The following is a 7037-nucleotide window of genomic DNA, read 5'->3' as shown; positions in this document are numbered from 1 at the left end:
TTCCTTTATTAATTGGAATGGATTTAACTGTTATTCTGTCAACATGTCTGTCAAACATGGTCAGTCCACACTTTGTCATTCTCTCTAGCAGCATGTGATGAATGTTCCTGATGTACAAGAGCAGTCATTTTATTAACTCCCTCTTTTACACTTGTTCCATTAACTCCCTCTTTGTGATGAACATTAGCTTCACCCACTGTAGTTATATTCTCATGGTGATATTTTTGCTCCTCTTCTGGGGAACCGAAAGTAAGATTTACTTGTGGTTCATCTGGGCTTAGAGCTAATGTGGCTCTGGAACTCACTGTATTTTCAGCAGCAGTTCCCATAGATGTTAAGTTAGTAATTGGTTTCTCTAAATCCTTAGTGATTATGAGAATGCCATTTACAATTGGTTTGTTCTGATTGACGTTCTTTTCTGTGGTGAAGCCCGTATTGCTTTCTAGTGAGAGTGTTGAAATTAAACAACTTTGACTTTTCTCCGTGTGAGACATTTGATTTGTGCTTTTCTTTATTAACATTTGTTCCATTGACAATACCTTCATTTCCATGAGCATTTCCTGTTTTTTGTGTGTGCTCTGATTCCAGGTTTTGTGAAATGATACGGCTACCAGCCATTCTGTCCTTGAGACGTGCAGTGGTAGTCAAGTTAAACACTGGAGTCTTTGTTGGTTTCACAAACTCAAATAAACTTCTTTCAGAAAATGCTTCTTGCCGGTTAGTATACAGTATGTTTCTGTTGTCTGCCTTTCATTAGATACAGCAGCAGATGTTTTTGGAGCAGTTACCACGCGCAATTCGGGTGAGGTATTAGGCTGATATGATGACATTGAGAACATCGTGGTTGTTGTGTAAGTGCTTTGATGGATATCTTTCCTCAATGAGGGATGTATAAAATCTATATTGTCATCCTGTGTTTGTTCCGCATTATCTTGCAGGTACAGTCCTTGTGTAGGCAGTGGAAGAGCATGTGCCGTTAGAGTATCAGAAACAAGGGACGCACTCACATTTCTGAAGGGACCCACCAGTTTGACATCTGTTATTTTGGATTCAGGCACTGCATTATGGGGGGTGGTTTTTAACTGTACAGAAAACAGAGGGGACCCGGGCATTTTACTGCTCAGGATTTCAAATCCCTCAGTTGCCTGCTCTACCTCTGCAGCCCCTATCATTGCGCCCTGAAGCAAAGGTTCCATTGTTTGCCTCTCCTTGATGCTTGATCCCATTTCCTGAATTCCATCATCGGGAATGTTAAATGGTCCATCTCTTGCTCTGGTTAATCCATTATAATTCAGATGAACCAGATATCATGCCATTCAAAGCTGTTGTAACAGGGCTGTTGTTATTAAAGCCTTTTGCATCCCCTCTGGTCCAGGAGTTTCCAGTGTCTGCAGTTCTGGTTCCCGTTTTTCTCCTCCTCACTGGACTTGTAATTGTAACGTAGCCATAGCTAACATTTTGAATTTCAGCGTTTTCGCTTGCTTCTGAGCTCTGTGCTGTTGGGAAAAACGTTGGGTAAACAGAGCAATTGTTGTCCTCTTTGTAGCAAAATACATCCCATCTCTCTAGCAGGTTTTCCCTAATTCCGTATGTGATGATGCCTGTGTGATTCTGGCCACAATTCCAGTTCTTGTGAACTCGAGGGTAGGCCACCTCAGCCGATGAAATCCACCCAGCCCTGCACTCTTCCAGCCCCTGTTGATACGCGGTAAACAGTTGCATTCTGTCGGCTAGTGAGGCAGCAAAGTCCTTCTCGCAGGCTTGTTGAGCTTGCTGGAACGTCAGGCTGTAGCGAATATTGCGATCATAGTGAAACACACCAGCCACGCGTCCTGCAAAAATAAAACCGACAGCGAAGATTCACACAATCAAAGAACTTTTAACTACACTCTGAATGAAAAATAAGCCCTCTTTAACAATAACAAACCAACCACCTCACCAATCAAACTAAAACCATTAAACCCGTTTCTCCAATTGTTAATATGTTTTAATACACAGGCGCTTTTTGACACACTGGAAAAATGGAAACCATTTTTATTGTTCAATTATAAAGAAAAAAAATGTATTTATGTGACAATACACTGGAAAAACTCTGAGCCCGGGCTTGTAATGACAGCAAAAATAATGGTCAATTGCACTGGAACGTTTGCTCATCGGAGAAATACTGACCAAGTCAATTCCTTCCTTATTCGTTAACAAATTGCTTTAGAAGTGTATGTAATGCAACAAAGTAGTTGTTGCACCCACCAGATACAGATACTGTTTGTTCAGATCTTACGTGACCCTTTGATTTTACTCCATGGTTTGCATTCAGTGTAGCTTTTATTCAAAATCTGAAGATATAGTGCAGTGCGTAGTTTCTAGTTAAGCACATAGCAACATGACTTGAAGTGAACTTTTAATGATTCAAGGATTTGCAAAACCAGACTAGTAAATCAGTTATTTATAGGGTGGAAAACAAAAATCTGCATGACTGCTAATACATTTCTAGCATTTATCTTCTGTAGCATGCAACTTTTCAGGAAAATGTGTTTCAAACAAACATACAGAATGTAGCAAGTTCACAAATAACAAAATTCTGTGGCACAAATAAAGCTATTGCATAATTCGTATCCATCATCCATTACATTAACCAAAGGGGTACAGCACTATTTTATCTAAATAAATTTCACTAAAGTAAGAATACCTGCTGTAATATACTGTATACCCCTATAATACCCCTAATTTTGCGAAGACTTTATTGTACAGCATTTTCTACGAGTTTTTAATATTTCAATCTTAAAATCCTTCACAAATTTTCAGAACGACTGCGTGTCATAAACAGAACAGCGACAAAATACTTACGGCTGAGATAATGTTCGCAGCTCAGAGTTTCACTTCAAAAAGCAGTGCGGATCGCGCACTGAAGGATCAGAAGAATCAGCAACAACTCTTGTCCACGTAAAACAAAGCATTTAAAATAAAAACCAACTTTTAAGTTGCAAAAATCAACTTTCTTTGCTCCTCTTGAATATAAAACAGAAATGCAATGCAAAGTAACAACGCCGTATGTACAGTAATTATCTTGCATATGGGAGAGCAGAGCAGAGCTCCCAGATGTTTAAAAGACGATTTTGCGGAGTAAAGGAAAGGTTCAATGTCCGGTTAATTCCCTTTGGTGTTTTACACTCTACAGCAGGAAATCGGATTCCCCTGACAAATGGAAAAGTTCGTTCTTGAAGCTACTTTGTTACAATGATTCTCTGTCACTAATGCATTGTGAAAATATATGCATTACAAGTAAATTAAGTTAAGTAAATTATTACTTAATAATACACATAACAAATCTATGTACTAAATAAAAAAATATTTTGAATTACATTTCTTTCAGAAGAAAAGTTGGTAATACCAAATATGAATTTAACACTTAGTGTGCAGCTCACTATTTTTTTTACTTTTCTTCAACTCTCTTAATGAATCATGGAATGTACTGTAATTCTGGGACAACAGTCCCAGAAATCCCCCTCTCAAAAGTCAAATTATCGATCGTGTAAGGAGGAGGGAGCTTAGAGATCAGAATCAATGAACACAGTGGTATTCTCGAGAAGAGACACAGACTTTCACATTAATAATCCTAAACCACTTTGGAATGTGAAAATATACACAGGTAAACAGAATCTTAAATCAAATTACATTTTTGATAGGTAAGTGAAATGATTGAAGTGCCTGTGAGAAATAACTGTAACTTCTTAAGATGCCAAAAAAATCCTTCCTCAGTAAGCACCCTGTTTAACAATGTAGAATCCATTCCTTTGAGCACTGATCTCAGCTGCTGGAATCTGAAGGAAATCACATCAAAAGCTGCTGAAACGTATGAGGTAACTGGCAAACTTTGTTGAAATTTGAATGGTCTGTTTCCATCTTAACTGGTAAGTAGTGCCAAACTAAACATAACAATCACCGTGACCATCTACTCGAAAGCAGAGTATCTTACAAAAAAGTTGTAATGTTCAAATGAGGAACATATTTACATAGGATCCCCCTGCCTTGATTTGGAACATTCTGCACTACTGCCACTATAAAGATGTGATTAACATACTGTAATATACCCAATAAACTATTGTCCTCAATGTCACGAGTATAGTCCCTCTTCCTTAAGGGTGCTCCAGCCCTTTCACTTCAGACTTAATTCTTTGCACCTGACCCCTTTTCCCAGCCCACCTTAAAAGCCAGGCGCTGACGTTCATCCTGGCTCTGCATCTGGTTTCTAATATTGAACGTATCTTTCAAAACTGCAAAATAAACGTCATATGCTAAACTCCACAATAATACCTCTACTGTTGGTTTTGTTGGTTGTTAAAATGAATCCACCCCAGCCTCATGTACAATATGACTTGACCTAATGTGCTCCTTACAAATTTAATCTAATCCAAGCTCAATAATAGTACATGAAGAGGTGTCAAATTTACGCAGAGAAAAACTTTAGACAGAATATTTTTAAAGAAATGTGCAAAAAAAAAGTAATGTATTTTGGAGATTGTTTTAGAGATCCTGTCCTAAAAGAGGACAGGATAAAACACATATTTTAAGAGATCTCCACTACTTTAAATTTTGATCTTTATTTTTATATACACTCACGATAGGAATTTTGGTGTCCTGCCATATGTCCTGGAAAATGACTGACGGTGAATTAATTGAATTAAATAGCTAAATTCGTTCATTGAAGTCAGGAATCTTGGAGGACAAAAACAGCTCTATCAACTCTCAACTCTGTGTGATGTGATTATTAAAATGCCTGCAGAGAGTGCATTATTAAATTGCCTGTTGGATTTACAGAGCAAGGACAGAGTGCACACTGATTCCCCAACATATTTTATATGCTTTTCACATAAAATATTGATGTGCAATGACAGTCTACCTGTTGCTGTATGCCCCTCTTTTTCAGCAGCTCAATCAGTCTCTTCTCCTGCAGGTTAGTCTTTAAAAAGCCTGTGCTTGAAGCTTGCAATATCCTCTGGACTAGCAGGTCATGAAGCTCCCTCTCTTCAAGACAGATGATGTCATTCTCTTGAGCTATTTCAAAGTGTTCTTTGTGCATTTTGGCAATACCAGTGTATGCAAGCTGACAATGACAAAATGTGTGTAAATGTTAGAGCACAGCTTTCAGTTGAGCTCTCCTTTAAAAACAGCTAGTTTAGTATATAGTATCCTTTACTAAAAAAACCTGTATATTCACACACACACCTGGAAAGAAATCGTAATTTTCTACAGTCTTAAGCAGAGGGAAATATGAGGATTTTTAAGAAATAAAATGAACCCAGTGAATTACTGCATGCTCAGTAAGAAACAAAGATACAGATGGATGAAAATTATAATGAAGTGCATTCTGGTGTGAAAACAGACATTTAGGGAAAATAATTTCTGTGGGTGTTTGGAACAAATTTTTTATCTTAGTTTCATACTAATATGGCAATATTCTACCTTTTGCAACCAACTTTTATTCTTATGCTTTTAAAATAATGAAGAAACTTCAAATATGTGTTCATACGCAATTGAATCATAATATTTAAAGTACAAACCTTAAATATGGCCCAGGTGTCTGGACAAGTCAGGATCTACTGTACGCTTCAAAATTTGAGTATCTGCATATGTATGTTTAAAAAAAATCTACTTACCCCCTGTTGCCTTAGTAAATGAATTAGTTCTGTATTCTTATAAGTAATGTCTGAAATGAGTTCTAGCAGGGATCTGCTCTGATCCTGAGGCAGAGAGGATAGAAGCTGGCCCATATTTTGGTTCTGTGTGTCTGCGACCTCACTGAGCAGAGAAACCATGTTATTTGTGCAGTTTTTGATCTGGTCAATCAGCAGTTGAAATCTATGAAAATATCCCTGATAAAAAAATGTATCTGCTCAAATTACAATGGTAGACTGTAAAATTTAAGTCACAATTTTAACCACTTACATAAATACTAAATAAATATTAAATAATGTTCATTTAATTATTTTATGTGAAATGTGAAACTGACCTAATTTGGTATAGCAAGGCTGAATTGTTCTTGTTATAAGCTAGGAGTTATCCTGGGTCTGGGAAAGAGTAGAGTAGATTTTGTGATGTCAAGAGAAATGGAAGAATGAATTACAGAAAGATGTCACACAGAGTAACAGAACAGACACCTGTACAGTAACTGCATGTTAGATTCCTCTAGGCAGGAAAAGACAGACAGCGTCTGTTTCTCCCCAGCAGACAGCTCATGCTTCTGCTGTAGAGAAGAGAGAGAGATTATTTCCTCTTTCAAGCTGGATATCTTCTCAGCAAATGTCCATTTCTTGGTGTTGACCTCAGGAAAGAACTAAAAAATTGAATAATTGACTGCTTAAAAATACAGGTCCTTTGCTTCAGTATAGAATTACTGTCAAACCGACAGCAATTTTTTTACACTGTTAGCTCCAGTATCCATTATCTCCACAGCAAAGTTAGTACTGGTAGACAAGTTAACAGCACAGTTGCAAACTACCAGGTTTTAAAGAAATGCTACTATACTGCCTCTGACAGACTTCCATACAAAAACAGATATCAAGAATTAAACAATCAATTGAGAGAACAAGTGACTATCTTTTGTTTGGCTGCCACCTTTTTCCACAACACACATGCAACTAGGATAGGATATTTCAGCCGCTTGAATTCAGAATAACATCAGATCTGTGAATAGGACAGAAATAAACTATTGTGTGTTGTAGCTTCCATATTTCAGTCAGTAATATTGGTGTTTTAACAGTTTTAGTCCATGAAGCCCTAAAAGATACATCACAATAAAACATACCTCATTTTGCTTTTGACAGTCTTGTTCCAAAGTGCTCATGTATGTATGTATCTAGCTCATGCTTCTTGACCATTTCTTCTTGAACGTAGACTTTTTTTTGTTGTGGCATTTCACTTTCCTTCCATAAGCTGTGAAATTGCTGTTTAGGTGTATTCATTTTGCGGTATATGTCAGCTACTGAAAACAAAAATTAAAGGTAAATTTACAGCAAGATACCAGTTACACAAAGCTGTAT

This window comes from Atractosteus spatula, chromosome 6 (assembly GCF_055471065.1).
Source record: "Atractosteus spatula isolate fAtrSpa1 chromosome 6, fAtrSpa1.hap1, whole genome shotgun sequence".
NCBI lineage: Eukaryota > Metazoa > Chordata > Actinopteri > Semionotiformes > Lepisosteidae > Atractosteus > Atractosteus spatula.
The sequence above is the reverse complement of the archived record's forward strand: the minus strand, read 5'-3'. Positions refer to the sequence as shown.